Here is a 17,106-nt window from a genome sequence, read left to right on the forward strand (position 1 = left end):
TTGTGAGACACCATGTGGTTGCTGGGAATTGAACTCAGGATCTCTGGAAGAGCAGTCAGTACTCTTAACCTCTGAGCCATCTCTCCAGCCTGTGTATGAAAATTTTTAATGAGAGACAGAGAGAGATCCCAATGGTGTGCCAACAGTTCTATCTGTCACAATACACACACACCACATACACCACACACACACACACACACCACCACCACCACCACCACCACCACCACCACCAATTCCTCCACCTCCACAACATCTGTAGATAGCTTGTGAAACTGGATAATGGTCCATTTCTTGAGCTGACCATATTGACACAGTGAAAATTCTCTGAGCTCAATACTTGTATTTCTATGTTTTTATATTATTTCAAGTTTCCATTTCAAGATGTACTTAAAAGCCATATTGTCTGCTGGACTGATCCCAGGACCAGGAAACTAATCCACATTGTGTTTGAAAACTCTCTTCTTTCTAGATAAAGAAGCTGAAAACCAACTCTACCCAATACAGCTACCAACTCAGCTTAAGTAAACACAGTGAGAGGCAAGAACATCTCGGGAACCTTGGCAGAAGTCACGACATTAGTTTTCCTCCCTTTAGAATGCAGGTCTCTCTCTGTCTCTGTGGGGGGAGGCAAGAGAGATGGGAGTGGGGAGAAATTCGGCTAGATACAAACTGTTTACCTCTTGTTGCAGAGCAACCAACTAAACTACATTTCCCAACCTCCCTTGCAGGCACGTGCAACTATACAATGGATCCTGGCCAACAGAATGCTTAAAGCGGGCACAAGTGATCAATGTGAATTCCGAGTCTGGCTTGTATCACTATCTTGTACGGCCTCAGTTACCTTTTCTAACCTACTGGGAAACTTCTTTGAGGTGCTAGAGGAGCACAGAGACACAAAATGTAAAGAGCCTGGGCTCCCAAGAGGCCATAGGGAGGGGAGCCATACAGGAGAATAATCCGACCAGGAAAACCTACAATGAGACACTTAAACAAACAAGAAATACACTGTGTGAGGTGCACAGTGGTATGTGGTGGTATTGTGTTCACCAAAATATTGTGTACCTTAATAAACTTATCTGAGGTCAGAGAACAGAAAAGCCACTAGATACTTAAGATAGGCAATGATAGCACACGCCTTTAATCCTAGCATTCTAGAGGCAGAAATCCATGTGTTCAAGGATACAGCCAAGCATGGTGACTCACACCTTTAATCTCAGAAAGCAAGCCTTTAATCCCAGGGAGTGGTGGTAGAAAGCAGAAAGGTATATAAGGTGTGAGGATCAGAAACTAGAAGCATTTGGCTAGTTAAGCAATTGTCTGTTTAAGCTTTCAGGCTTCTAGCAGCACAGTTTAGCTGAGAGCTATTCTGGATGAGGACTCAGAGGCCTCCAGTCTGAGGAAACAAGACCAGCTGAGGATCCAGCGAGGTGAGGTAGCTGTGGCTTGTTCTGGTTCTCTGATCTTCCAGTTCACCCCAATACCTGGCTCAGGTTTGATTTTATTAATAAGAACTTTCAAGATTCATGCTACAGTGGTAAAGCCTCCTGAATCATACAAGGGCTAGTTCCTTACTAGGCACATCCTATTCTCTAAGCTGTTTGCATCTATTTAGAGGCAGCCCCCAAAATATTTTTAAATCTCCAAGGAAACATGGTGACTTCTTAACCTGTCACTTGTTGAATTTAAAAAAAAAAAAAAGACTTATTTATCTTATTTATCTTTATTTCTTATGTGTGTGTAGGTTTTGCCTGTATGTATGTACCTGCACCACATGTGTGCCTGGTGTCCTCAGAGGCTAGAGGATGGTTTTATATAGCCAGGAACTGGGGGTTATAGAAGCTGCCATTTAGGTGGATGAGAATCAAACCCAGGTCTTCTTCAAGAGCAGCATGTGCTCTTAACCACTGAGCCATTTCTCTCCCCCAGACTTTTAAAGCAAAACAAAAACCAAACCAAATAAAACAAAACAACAACAAAAATCTACCAAGACTGAGTTACTGTCTGGCTCTCAGGTCACCAGACAGAGCTGTGACTCCAGAGGGAGAAATTTGCTGTCACAACACATTAAGAGCAGGATATCCTGTCCTTTATTCTTTGCATCTTTAAAAAAAATTCTCCTGTCTTCCCCATCACTGACAGAGAACTCAGACCAGCAGCATTCTGGATTCACTTACTATGGAGTCTGACAGTCCTGAACCGCCAGGGGGCAATACTATATAACAGCAAACGCAGATAGCAACTGATGTGAAAGAAGTGGAGAGAATCCACTGGCAGGAACCCGGTGGAATGGCAACGTGGTCCTTGGGTAATGGGAAGGGAATAGCTAAGAAGACTTCTCCGGCCCCTGGCTCCCTCTTCTGCCTCCTTTGTCATTATTCAAAGAGCTACTCCTTCCTGCCTGTATTTTTTCCTGCAGGTATGAAAACTCAGCAGCTGGAAGATTTAGCTGCAGGAGGTAAGGAACAGCTATGCTGAAACCACTGCTGCTGAGACATCTAAACACACAACTGTTGGGAAATGAAAACACGGGGGGGGGGGGGGGGGGGGGGCATACATGCCGGGCAGAGCCTGGGGCGTGCAACAGTCTGCAAGACAACAGTTTCTTCCACATCACCCTGTGGTTTCCAGTAAAACCAAGGGCTGTGAGTTCTGCTTCCTGGAATGGGAGCTTGCTTCCCCTCACCACCTCCCCAATAACGGGCCCTCGCTAAAAATACCTAGAAAATTTCGGCCTGTTTAACAGCAGCAAAGGGAAACTGAAGATTTGTAGAGCAAGATGGAGGAGAAATGAAGGGTTCTAGCGGGTCCCAGCAAGGCAAACGCGGCTCTGGAAGGCCTGGCCTTTCCCCTAGTTCCTCTTCCTTGCTAAAAAACTGTTAGATTACATTCCTAAAGCTAGCCACCATGGTCTAGTCCCTTATTTGGCCACTTCTTCCTCCTGAGGATGACTACTAAGGTCTAGCTATCGAAGTATTAAAGTCCAGAAATCAAAAGCCCCCTTTTGGTTGCCCTAATTAATAATCAAAATTAATCACCTCATTCTAACACGGTTTCCCCTTTTTCCTTTATAAACCGCCATTTGCCCATGTGCCACATCTGTCTCCTCTCTATCCAAAGGCTGTCCTTTGTCCCTCCAGGACAAATACCCCTTCCCCCTCTCCCTTGTTCCTTTTCTGTCCTCTCTCTTCTGACTTCATCTCTGGTTCCCTGCTCTTTGTCCCTCGGAGGCAAATAAATCTCCTTTGTGCAGAAAACTTGGTCTTGAGGTGTCTTGTGCCAATACCAGTCCTTTCAGATGGGGAATTCAGAGTTCAGTATATATCCCAGCTGCTAAGCAGAACCTTTGACAAGCATTCACTGGATCAGGGTCCAAGACACCTCAACCAGGAGAGTATTTAATAAGCACCTCAGGTTTTCATTTGGGGTCTCTATGGCTCCAGAACAAGGTGATTTTAGGGCAGGTTTCCTAAAGGTAGCCCAGGGCAGAGGCTTTGACCTGAGTACCGGAGATACGACCTCAAGAGAACTGTTTGCGGCGGGGGTGGGGGTGGGGTGGGGTGGGCGGAGCCCCAACTCAACCCCTGGCACCCTGGCATCCCTATACCCAAAGAGTCTGGAATGTTCTGGTGGAAGATCCACCTCAACTCCCCTCCCCCATCTCTTTCCCCAAACCCGCCCCTTCAAAGCCCACCAAACACAGCTCCTCCCCCAGAGAGGCTCAAGACCACTCCCACAGGGTATATAAGCTGCATCCCCGAAAACAGACACATGGTCTCTTGTCCTGGTCTCCTCTGAGGCCCGGGAATGCTTTACCCATTAAACCAGGGCTTTTCCGATCCAGTCTGATTCGGATTAATTTGGATTTCTGAATCGGTGGAGAGTCCTTCAGGGTGCAAAGACTTATCAGGAACTACACAGAGAAAGGAGACAAGGAAGAGAAGAGGGGACATACACGAGGAGGGCTGTGTCTCTGAGCATGCTCTCCCAGGGCTGGAGGCTGGAGATAATTACTAGTGATTCCCTTTGGGAAACACTGACTCCCCAGAGCTAACGTTCCCATTTCCATGTTGTCCCAGAATCTCTTTAGCAATGCAGAAGCTTGAGAGGGGAAATTCAATACGAAGTTTAAACAAAGAAGATGTAAAAATTCTAATATTAGACCAAATAGATTTTAAGATGCATTATTAAGAAGAAAAGTGAAAGTTTCATAATGATGTGGAACAATTCATTATAACGTCCTAGCCTGTACATAACTAATAATTGAGCATTAATATGCAAAGCATGTTATACATAAAAAGCATGCATAGATATAGAATGCTAATGTATCTAAAGCTACAGTCACAATGGATAGAACTAAAAGAGATAGACAAATCAATAACCACATACCTCACTCAATATATGATTTAAAAAAAAGACAAGAAATCAGCCAGGAAACATGACTTAATTGATATATAAAATATATCTCAAGTGAAAATAAAATTCAAATTATTGCCAAGTGCATATGAAATTTTTAATAGAAGAGAGCCATATGATGAATCAAAAAGAATCTCAACAATTTTCAGTGCTCATAATGATCTGTTGATTAGTCTCTGCATATAATAGAAGTAAGCCAGAAGTAAGCATCAAAATCCTGACATGCCCAAATGTTAAATATATACTTCACAAGTAACCAAGAGCTGGGGGCTAGAAAGCAGTTAAAAGCATTCACTGTTCTTACAGAAGACCCAAGTTCGATTTCCAGCACCCGCATGGCTGCTCACAACCAACTGTAACTCCAGCTCAAGGGCAGCCTAGGCTAGAGAAACTCTATTTTCAGAAGAAAAAAGAAAAATAAATCAAAACTGAAAAGGGTACTATATTAAAATAGAAAAGCATGTAATCTTAGTACTTTCATTTGGGTAACTGAAAATTCAATTGAAATGAATTAATCCTGGGACAAGCTGACATATGAATAGATCATTTAAATAATACTTAAAAAATAAACCTTGTAATTCAAACCTTCCCACCAAGAGAAACTTCAGACAGCTCTGCTAATTTCCATCAAGTTAATATACAGGGAATGATCCAGTACTACTGATCCAATATAAAATCTTCCAAGAAACATAAAAAGAAGAGAATAGTCATCCAAATTCTATTTTCAGCAAGTAATTTTGAGGGCACCAACAAGCTGATTCTAAAGTTTATATGGAGACATGAAAGCCCCAGAACAGTCAGCACAGGATGAGGAAGAGCAGAGGTGAGGACCCATGCAAGTCCAAGACTTCATGTAAAGAAGCCACACGGGGCACTTGCTGAGAGGAAGGACAGCAGCGGCAGCGAAGGCTTCCACACAGGCCAGAAGCAACAGAGCCAAGTGACAACAGTGAACTGAAACCCCAGTGAACTGAAACCCCGGAGACCGTGAGCCTAACCAGTCTTCTTCCTTATACTGTTAATCTCAGATCATCATCACAACAACAAAGAACTGCCTGACATGTACTTCAGAGTGCATTCCTAAGTCACCCGCCATCTCTGCCCGGGAAATATTTTGCAGAACTGTTTCAAAAACAGGATTGCAAAGAAGCCAACTCCTGAACACATGGAAGAACAGCCACATGCCAGCCACATAGCAAAAGTAGACAAGTGCGTGAATAAAGATCTGCTTGCTGTCAAAACGGACAAGTTCATGAAACCTGGGAACGTGGTGCTGGTCCTGGCTAGATGCTACACTGGATGCAAAGCTGTCATCGTGAAGAATACCCTTAAGCCATGCCCTGGTGACTGAAATGGACCACTATTCCTGAAAAGTGACAGCTGCCATAGGCAAGAAGAAAAGAAGAAAATTGCCAAGATATCAAAGATCAAGTCCTTTGTGAAAGTGGATGACTACAATCGCCTCATGCCCACAATGTGGTCCTCTGTGGAGAGCCCCTTCGACCAAACTGTTGTCAGCAAGGCTGTCTTTAGAGACCCAGCTCTGAAACACAAGGAGCAGGACAAGCTTGAGGAACGATAGAGGGAAGAACAAGCGGTTTTTTCAGAAGCTTCACTTACAGGTATATTTTTGTTCCCATCATTAATTTTTTTTATTTATTATTTATACAATGTTCTGCCTGCATGTATGCCTGCAGGCCAGAAGAGGGCACCAGATCTCATTACAGATGGTTGTGAGCCACCATGTGGTTGCTGGGAATTGAACTCAGGACCTTTGAAAGAACAGCCAGTGCTCTTAACCTCTGAGCCATCTCTCCAGGCCTAAATTTTATTTAAAAAAGAGAGTTTTCCTTCTAAGGCATTCTAACCAAGGAGAAGCTTTTGGTTAGTAGCTCCTTAGATGACTGCAGATTCCTGATGGCACATCATCCTGTATTGTTCTCTGTCTTTTGTGGTCCCTGTATGTCCCAGTCAGTGTTCTTTTGCTGTGAAGAGACACCATGACCATTGCAACTCTTATAAAAGAAAGCATTTAACTGGGGCTGGCTTACAGTTTCAGAGGTTCAGTCCATTATCGTCATGGGCAGACATGGTGCTGGAGAAGGAGCTGAGAATCCTACATCTGGATCCATAGGCAACAGAAGGAAAAGAGAGACTAATTAGGACTTTTGAAACCTCAAAGCCCACCCTCAGTGACACACCTCCTCCAACAAGGCCACACCCCCTAGCCCTTCTCCCAAAGAGCCACTCCCTGATGAGTAAGCATTCACTTATCTGAGCCTATGGGGGCCATTTCCCCGTGTGCAGTGCTCACATACCAGGTAGGGATGTGCATGAATGTTGGTTTGTTTGCAGCGCTCTTACCCTGTGAGGAAGGGTCACGAAACATGACAGAATCCACTAACGAGAGTTGTATTAAGATAAGGGACAGAGACAGAGGTGCACAGGCCTGTGGAAAGACACGTGAGTGAAGTGGGGCTGGGAATCATGGCACCGGCTTATAAAGGCTGGGCCGCGCCTGCGCACACAGGCCCATGTGGCTATTCTACACACTTTACACAACCACACAAAGCCACGGGGTCCTGGTCACGTGAGACGTTTTGACCCGGAAATGACTAGGCGGAAGTGACTAGGTCCCGCCGGGCATGTGCAACCATACCCAACCGTGGGGGCGTGTTGTGAATCTATATCATCGAGTGCATCACCTCTCCGTGAAGGAAGCATATAGCCCAGCTCCTGGCACGTCAGCATCTTTGGAAAACATGGCAGTCTCCTGGCTTTTTGTTTTTATTTCCTGGATCAACTTCATAAAAAGCCACCTTGGGCTAATTAAAAAAAAAAAAAGAAGAAGCCACATGGGCCCTTCCTCCCTTGTGTTGCTTTGGTCAAGCAACAGAAAGAAACTAGGATCCCACACCCACGAGAAGCTGGTTAGAGACAGAGTGGCATGTGGCTGAGTATGAGGAACAGACAGACAGCCCAGGAACAGATCCACATGAATGTGGATTACTGGTCTATGCTGCAGGCCTATGGTATTTAATACAGAGAAGGTTTTCAACATACAGTGTTGGAGCAACTGGACACACATGCAAGATAATAACCTAGTAATACATATACAGACTTTGGACCCTTTACACTAAGATGATCACAGAATCAAAATGTAAAACAAAACCATAACATCCCTGCATGATATTATAGAGGACAGCCTCAGTGACCTGGGCTTGGTGGCCACCCTAACAACACCAGAGGCACAATCCATGGAAGAAGTGACTTACAAGATAGATTTCATTAAAATGAATTTATTTGGGGGGTGGAGAGATGGCTCAGAGGTTATGAGCACTTACTGCTCTTGTAGAGAACCCAGGTTCAGTTTCTGGCACCCACATGGTGGCCCACAACCACCTGTAACTCCAGTTCCAGGGGAATCCAATGCCCTCTTCTGTCCCTGCTTGCATGTGGTGCAGATATATACTTAGAGTAGAAGTGGGAAGGGTAAATAGACAGAGGCAGAGACTTTTAGGCAATAAAATCACTTGCATGAAGCTACTGTGGAAGCCACACACCATCCACTAGACCTTTGTACAAATCCAGGAAATATGTAACACCGTGGTAAACTATGGTAAACCATGGTCTTTGTGTGACCACAACATGTCAGAATGGCTTGCCATTTGTAACTCCTGATGGCTTTGGTGAGGGTTGATAATAGGGGAGGCTGTAATAGAGACATCATCAAACCATATGACATACAGGAATACAAAGTATCAATTAAAGCACTAATAACCACAAAACTCCAAACTGCAAAACTGATATAAAATAGTCTACACAGTTAATGATTATTTAAGGTACGTGTGGAAACAGTAAATGAATGGTGTAACAGGGAAAGGAGAAAAAGAGAGGAAAGAAGTTATGGAGAGGGAGAGAAAAGAGTAAGAGATTAGAAAACACAAATATAAAAAGAAAGAAAGAAGAAGTTCTAAATAATTTCCTGATGAGAAAACTGCCAAACAAACCTAGGGGCCAAGGACATGGCTCTGTCAGCAAAGAGCTTGCAGCAAAAGCATGAGGACCTCAGTTCAAATCCCCGGCACTGATGTAGAAACCAGGAGGGATGATGCACATCTGTAACCCCAGCACTAGGGGTATGTAAGGACAGGCAGATGCCTGAGGCTCACTGGTGAGCCAATCTAGCCGAATCAGTGAGCCCTGGTTCAATGGGAGACCCTGTCTTAAAAATCAAGGCAGAGATGACTGGGGAAGACAGCTTGCACTGGCCTCTGGTCTCCACATGAGTGCACACACACATACACACACATATATACACATATCCACACGCATGTTCATGCACACACAAATTAGGTAGGTGTGAGAGGGGTGGGACTAAAAATTCAAAACATAATAATTTAAAAAATAAGGTAAATTAAAATACTACTACAGTAGAGAGAAAAAAGGGAAGGAGCATGGGACCGAACAAAATAAAGAGGAGGAGCAGGATGGCTCAGTGGGCAAAGTTCTTGCACAAGTCTGACAACCCACGTGAAAGTGGAAGTGGAGAACGGACTCCACAGAGCTGTCCTCTGACCTCCACATGTGTGCCTGCCCACCACAGTAAAGTGAAAATCCTAAGGAAAAAAGAAAGAAGAGAGAAGGAATATATTTCTCAGTAATGAAAATTTTATGTATGTAAAAATCACATGAGTATATGAAGGAGGATTAAAAATAAAAACATAGTTAAAAATATGATAAAGTAAAAAAATACAGTAAAAGTGTAGGGAAGGGGCTAGGGGAAAGCAAGGTTTAGTAAGGAAACAGGGTGATGTGTCATTTTTCTAGAGAGTTAGAGGCTGCTAGTTATGTGCCGTGGGGTGGGAAGAGCCGCACTGGTGGATCCTGGCCTTTCACGCTAGTGGCTTCCCTTCTTTGTGTACCAGGGGCCTCTGCTGGCCACACTTAGCTTTGCAGTTGGTGGACTTGGGTTCTCTCACTCTCTTGAGACTCCTCTCCATACTCCTGGAGTAGCTAAAGCCCCAAGCGTATCCTGAGTGTTGGAAGCAAATGGCATTGAGATCTGAGCCAGCAGAGGACAGGCCTTCATACTCAAGTCCTCCTAAGCGTTAACTGTCCCGATGGAAGGATGCATTGTGCATGGGCTAGTCTTTACACACTTCTTGGCCTGAGACTAACCTCTTGCCACATGTGCCCTTTGGTTTGTGAGCATCTATCTGTCTGTCTTCCTCACTCTCCACAGCTGCCCCCAAATGCTGCCTCTCATCTTGGGGCTGTGGCAGGTTAAGTTCAGGCTCCCTGACTTGCGGTGGTTCCATGTTCTCATACCCTTGGGATATCTCAGTTTGAAATAGCAGATTCACTCCCAAGGTGGTTTCTGACCACCACACTGAGTCACAGGGAATAAAGAAATGGGACTCTGTGGCAGGTCTCCAGAGGAACCACTGTCTCACGGAAACCTGAACTTGTATTTGAAGTCTGTCAGGCTGTGCATGCGTCCTTGGGCCAGGACTGCTAGTCTGTTTTCACCGGGGGCATCTGGCTCACCTTCTGGATTAGGCTTCTGTTTCGCTTTCCAGACCAGGGAGCGAGGGGCTGCCGCTGAGTTCTGTCAGGTTTACTTTTCTGGGTGTGTCTTTTTGTTTTTCTTTTCCAGTGACCTGTCATTGTTCCTTTTGTGAATTCCAGAAGCTCCTTCTCCCTTTCTTTGGAAGGGTTTGAGTTTTGCAGTTTTGACTTTCTGTACCAGATCACTTGAAGGCAGCTTCTCATTCATCGTCTCACCCAGAAGTCCACTCACTTGATTTTTGACTCCCCCCCCCCATCTAAAGCCTTTGGTTTTGTTTTTAATAAGATCAAAAGAGGAGTGTTAGGATAATCTTCAGATAATTGTGTACATTGTCTGACTCTATACCCAAATTTGACAAATGGCCAGTTCTTAACACTCTGTAGAACGTTGAGTTCTTAGATCCTGTAGAATCTAAAAACAAGTCACTAATGTCACACACTTTATGACATTAAACCCACTGAAGTATCTAGCACTTTGAATGGATCTTCTCACCTACATATAATTTTGTGACACCATACAGTCATAATTTGGAGAAGTTATGCAGATATTTAAAATGTTAGTTGACTTAATGTCATCAAGAAGTCATACTGCTGGGTGACACTGTTCTTAGGGAAACAAACAAATGTCTACTCACCTCAAATAGGAAACCAGTGACAGACCAGAGTCCAACTTGGTGAACCAATGAGTTTTATTTGGGTTACTTACAGGAGTCTGGGTGAGGGATTACTTAGAGAAACAGAAATGACTCCAAAGCAGCTGTATCACCAAAGCTGCCTCCACTCCAATTCCTACCAAAAGTAGGGTTCCTGAAAGGGGGACAACTGGATCTCACTGCACAACTGACAGGCAGCTCAACAGGTTGGAGAGTATCTCTTTCAGCTTGCCTAAAAGTGTCTCTCAGCAGCCCTTACTGCTTATATATGCTTGGAGAGGGAGAGGCCTAGTACATCGCGTCTATTTCAGGGACTTCCTGAAACCTTTGAGTTTTTACTTGTTGAGTGGAAGGTTTCAGGATATTCGTTTATGCTGTGTGAAGATGTGTTGTTGTGATTGGCTTAATAAAAAGCTAAATGGCCAATAGCTAGGCAGGAGAGAATAGGCAGATCTTCCAGGGAGAGAGATAAGAGACTTGGAACAGGTTGGACATACAGAATGGGAGAGAGGTAAAAGCCACATGGCAGAATGTAGACTAATAGAAGGAGAGTAATTTAAGTTTTAAGAGCTAGTTGGAAACAAGCCTAAGCTAAAGGCCAATCTTTCATAATTAATAATAAGTCTCCATGTCATTATTTGGGGGTTGGTGGTTCAAGAAAGTCCGACAAGAAAATCCAATTACATAGAAGAGCTTCCCTGCAGGATGGAAATGTCTCACCTTGCTTTAGAACAGCCTGTGGGCTGTGACCCCTCTGGGGTTGAATGAATCTTTCACGGGGGTCATCTTCGACCATCAGAAAACAGATATTTACTTAATGATCCATAACATAGCAAAATTACAGTTGTGAAATAGCCATGAAAATAATTTTGTGGTTGGGGGGTCACCACAACATGAGGAACTGTATTCAAGGGTTGCAGCGTTAGGAGGGTTGAGAACCACTGTTCTAGAATATCCTGTGTCTTAATGATTAACTTCCCTCCAAGGTGGAAGGCTTTATCAGGAGGAAATCGATACACAGCACATATCAACTATTACATGTCATGTCCGAACAATTTTACACTTTGGGAAGACTCACAAAGTTCATGTTAGAAGATAGACGTTTTAAACTTTTCTAAATGTGTATGACTACAGACTTTTGGCTCTTATGTAAAAGTGTATGTGTGTTTAAGAGGGGAGGTGGAAGGGAGAGGACAGAAAGAGAGGAAGTGAAGAAGCCCTAGGCATTAGTTACCATTGATTTGTGCTAAGTGCCAGGTTTACTCAAGAGGTCTTTGTATCTCACTGTAAACTGCAAAACAGGCTTTAAAAAAGACAAATGAGGCTTTCTTATCAATATAACAGCAATTTTGAGGAATAAACTTCATGAAAGGGCCCCAGAGTGCTCTGTGGACCACATTCTAAATAAAGCTGTTCTGATGCAGATTCTTTCAAACTGTTTGCAGCCCAGCTCTAACCTAGGGGGCAAAACCCCATTCCAATCTAGAAAAGTCTGTAAGCAACAAAAGGAAGGCAACACTGTCGGTCCTCCTTCCTGTAGACACCCCAGGTGGCCTCCTGATTCTTTGTTACTCTTCACTAAGGGTAAACATTCAGTCTCTCCTCCCCGAACAGGGAATTCATTGCTTAACAAACATAAGAACTGGAGTCTTAGAAAACCAGGGAAGGTGTCAGATGGGGAGGGAAGTTGATGGGTAAGAGACTAAGGAGAACTAAGTCCTCCCCTGGGTAGAATGGGGTACTCAGCTTGCTAGGAGGAGGGAAGAGCAGACTGAACAAGGCTGAAGATCAAGGGGTCTGTCACTCTCTCCTGGTTGTCCCACCCACTTTCTCTGAGCACATATACCTTTCTGGTGTCCTGGAGACCCACTCTTGCCTTCCAGCACAGAACCCAAGAGAAGTAGGTTGTTTCCTGCAGACATGGGGAATAGTTTCAAAGATGTGTTTTGTGCACCTCTGAGTACTGGGGATACAGCCTTAGAAGCAGTGTCATAAGGTCAGAGATCCCACTTTTAAAGGACTTCTAGCCCAGGTGGTCAGATGGGTCATGAGAGAGGTCAAGGTGTATTTAGCCAGTGGGTAGGGTTACACGCCCTCAGTGTCCTCAGCACTTCTTGCCCATCAAAGTGGTCAAACCTTTTTGGATCGGAGGGTCAAACTGAGGCACACCAGGAGGAGAAAGGGAGGGGAAGAGCACAGCAGATCTGTTAAGTAAACAATGGCCTCTACCCTAGGATGCTCTCAGCACCTTCCTGGGCTCTGAAGAGTCAACACTGTTCTGAGACATGACTTGGCTTTTCATTGTTGATCTTTGTACAAAGCAGCAAAACCGTGGTGTAAACACAAGTTGGTAGTCTGAACAAATATGATTCACTATTTCCCTGTCTTCACAAAGGAAAGAGCCAGTCTCCGCTGCTCTTGATGTCACAGCAAAAAGTATTAAGTTTACTAAATCTTGACCCTTGGAGACAAATTAAAAAAAAAAAATTCTTTGTGGCTGAATGAGAAACATGCATGAGGTGCTTTTGCTGTCTGACAAACTTGGATGATCACCCCAAGGAAAAGCGCTCACGTCAATCACTACACATTTCAAATTGGCACAATGATGCAGGACTCTGTAGTGCTTTCTTGGGACATAGACACTTGTGCTGTGGATATCGCTCTATAATAAATAAAACACTTGGCAGTGACCAGGCAGGAAGTATAGGCGGGACAAGGAGAGAGGAGAATTGAGGGAACAGGAAGAAGGAGGAAGAGAGACTGCCAGCCACCGCCAGGACAAGCAGCATGTAAAGATGCCGGTAAGCCACAAGCCACGTGGCAAGGTATAGATTTATAAAAATGGGTTAATTTAAGATATAAGAACATTTAGCAAGAAGCCTGCCATGGCCATACAGTTTATAAGTAATATAAGCATCTGAGTGATTATTTTATACGTGGGTTGTGGGACTGCGGGGCTTGGTGGGACCTGGTGGGACCTGGAGAGAAGCTCTCCAGCAACACACTTGTGCCTTTGTGAACCTCATCCTTTGGGAAAAGAAAGAAGAAATAGTATTTTGTGATCTTGCTGTCATGAAGACAAATGTATTACTATTATAAGTTGCTTTCTTCGATTAAAAAAGGACCTGACCTTCAATTTCTTCTGATTTTAAAAGAAATTAACACATTTTTGTAGGTCTATAAAGACCCACAGGCCTCAGCATTATTCTTCAGGGGGGCTTAGCATCCAGACATTTCCCTCTCCATGTATGTATTCCTTGGAGGAAGTGTCCACAGGCCGTAACAGTGTATCTAGGAAGTGTCCATAGGCTGTAACAGTGTATCTATCTTTTCACCAACGAAGTTTGTTTTTGTTTTGAGAAAGGATCCTAGCTAGGGGTTCACAAGTGAGATCCTCTCTCAAAACAAAAACATACTGCATTGGTAAGAAGACAGATACACTGTTACAGCCTGGAACTTGCTATGTAGACCAGGTTGGCCGTGAACTAACAGAGACCTACCTGCTTCTGCCTCCTGAGTGGATTTTTTTTTTTTTTTGGATGAAGTTTTTTAAACAGAAAAGAACAAATCAGTTATTTGTGACTTTACTGTTTCCAACAATCAGGTTGAGCTTTCAAACAAAAAATACAAATTTGAAACATTTGTTTGTCATCATGAACCTGACAACTTCCCAGTACCGAAAAATCGCTCAGATGAGATGCATGCAGGCTTCTGCCAACTTTACCCGAAGAGTCACCGGGGGAAGAAGGAACCTCAATTGAGGAATTGCCTCTGTCAGTTTGGAGCACGTCTGTGGGGCATTTTCTTAATTGCCAAATGATGAAGGAGGGCCCAGCGCCACCTTGGGCAAGGTGGTCCTGGGTTACATAAAAAGGTTACTAAATGAGAGCCTGGGAGCCTGCTCCAATTCCTTCTCTGACTTCCAGCAATGATGGGCTGAAACATAGGTGTATAAGCCTTTAAATAAACGCTTTCCTTCCCAAGTTGCTTTGGTTATGGTATTTACCAGAGCAACAGAAAGAAAACCAGCTATGGTGAGTATGGCATGAACAGGTACAGTACCACTATGTGCAGTGAACTGTTTACAGGAAGTCAGAATGCCAACACTGCATAATTCGAGGAGCTTGCATTTTCCAAGTGGCTCAATCCTGTGCAGCTAAATGGTCCCTTCCAGACACAAGACCAGTGCATTGTAGTGTACCTAACATCAAAGGCTGACTCACTGGTTCTAGAGTCTATACTGCAATAACCTTTAAGAAATACTACTTTTTAGAGTTAGAGATGGCTTGCTGGTTAAGAGCACCTGTTGCTCTTCCAAAGGACCCAGGTTTGATTCTCAGCACCCATATTAGACCGTTCATAACTGCCTGTAACTCCAGTTCTAGGAGCCCCAATGCCCTCTTTTGATCTCTTTGTGGTATACACACGCACTCACGCACTACACACACATAAAATAATAAATAAATCCTCAAAATATTATTGAATTTGAATATAGTATCAAAAAAGTATCTGAAAAGACTATTTAAACCCTCTATTCCAAATATACATCTATATGCACAAAGCTGATTCATCAAAACTGCATATAGCAACTGATAGAACACAGAAGACACCAGAATCTGGTTCTATTAAATCAGGCATCAAAGAGGAGTTGAAAATTATAACACAATGTCACTTTTCTTGCTAGCTTTTTGGTTAATACAATTTTTTTTGTAACAGTGCATTATTGTGTTATACATATGCTAACATTTTTAAATGAACATTTTGCTGAATATTTTTTTTTCTTAGTTTTAACTTAGTTTCTAGTGGTACTTTTTTTTTATTGGCAGTGCAAGGTCTTGAATGTAGAGCCATACACTTGCTAAGTAAGAACTCTATCACTGGACTACATCTTTAGACCTTAGTAGAGAATATATATATGTATGTATGTATGTATGTATGCATGCATATATCTCCACATAACCAAGAACTCTTCAGGGTCTTTAGCATTTTTTAAGAGTGTCAAGGGGTTCTGAATCCACACAGTTTGAGAGCTGTGGCTATAGGAAAACTCTCTGGTAAAATGCTCATGAAGGACCATTAAGTTTAAAAGCAGGTGCTGAGCACTGGAGTGGAAAGCTGCACACGTTTAATGTGAAGCAGATTTAGCAAACCCATGTAACTCAGCAAACTGCTCCTTGCTCAAAGGGGGAACATTCTTTCCCAGGAAGTGCTTACAGTGGTATTTATCTTTTGAGCACTTTTATTTTCTAGTTCCCATGATGAACACACATTTATCTTGCAATTGGGAAAAAATTGCCTTGACGTTCTGAGATTGTGAGTCAGGATAAATCTCCCCTAACTTGCTTCTGGCAGGTATTTGGTCACAGTATGACCAACACAGAAACGTGGTATATGAGAAGTACTCCGACTATGTGGTTCAGATGCCTTTAGAGCTGGATGGTGGGAGGAATTATACAGAGTTTGCAGATGTGGGCTAGACAAGCCCTAGACTTCTGTAAGCAGAATTTAATAGAAGATCCTGGTAGGAGCTCAGAAGACCAGAATGGATATTAATGTGGACGATACAAACGGTGCTTGTGAGCTTTCAGATGACAACAAGGACTCCATTGGAAACTGAGCCCATGTTTATCACATTTTGGCAAATAGCTGGGTCTACATTTTGCCTGTATCCTGAGACATAGGAAAATGAGTTTAAACAATAAATTAATCTGATGGAGGAGGATGAAAGACAGCATCAAAGTGTGGCATGGGTGTTACTCGATGCCTTGAGCCAGGTTTACAGTGAGGACTGAGAGAAAACACCAAACTAGAAAGGTTTAACAAAAGTCCGTGTCAAACAAAGATTGATAGAGAGACAGTTCCTGAATAAACCAGGTCTAGCAAGGAGAAGCCAAGAGCTTTGCATTAGAACAACAGAAAAGTTACCTGAAGACATCTCAGATACTGGCCAGACCTAGGCTTGTAGGCAGAAGGGTATAAATTTATAAACTCATTTGGAAGACTTTCCCTTGACAGGAGTGTGCTCAGATGTTCCCTGCTCACACAAAGGCACCCAGAGACATGCTGGACTGGTTTCAGCTGCCTGGGCACTCAGAAGGTTGAGAAGGACTGCTGTAAGGCTCACAGTTCAGAATTTGCCTCAAGTCTTGAGATTTTAGGCTTGAACTTTTGAACAACATTGGAACATTAAGACCATGGAGACTCTTGCCTCTTGCATTATGAGATGACCCTGAACCTTTACCCAGGGGCAGGTATTACGGGCTCCAATATGAAATGTCCATCCTTACAACAAGTTCACTGTTGAAAGCATGGTCTTTAGCTGGTTACACTATTTGAGGAAGCTTGGGAAACTTGAGGATATGAGTCCTAGTGAGAGGAATTAGGGTACAGGGGGGCTCAACACTGGAGTATATCTTGTCCTGGCTCCCTCTCTGCTCCCTGTTTGCCATGAGATGAGTGGCTTCTGTCA

The 17,106-nt window shown here is 43.5% G+C and overlaps 1 pseudogene; it reads left to right on the forward strand.

Moving 5' to 3' along the window:
* Positions 1 to 5,631: 5,631 nt before the first annotated feature.
* LOC114689513 lies at positions 5,632 to 16,114 on the forward strand (annotated as a pseudogene).
* Positions 16,115 to 17,106: the final 992 nt, after the last annotated feature.

Source organism: Peromyscus leucopus, chromosome 5, assembly GCF_004664715.2.
Source record: "Peromyscus leucopus breed LL Stock chromosome 5, UCI_PerLeu_2.1, whole genome shotgun sequence".
In the NCBI taxonomy this organism is placed as follows: Eukaryota; Metazoa; Chordata; class Mammalia; order Rodentia; family Cricetidae; genus Peromyscus; species Peromyscus leucopus.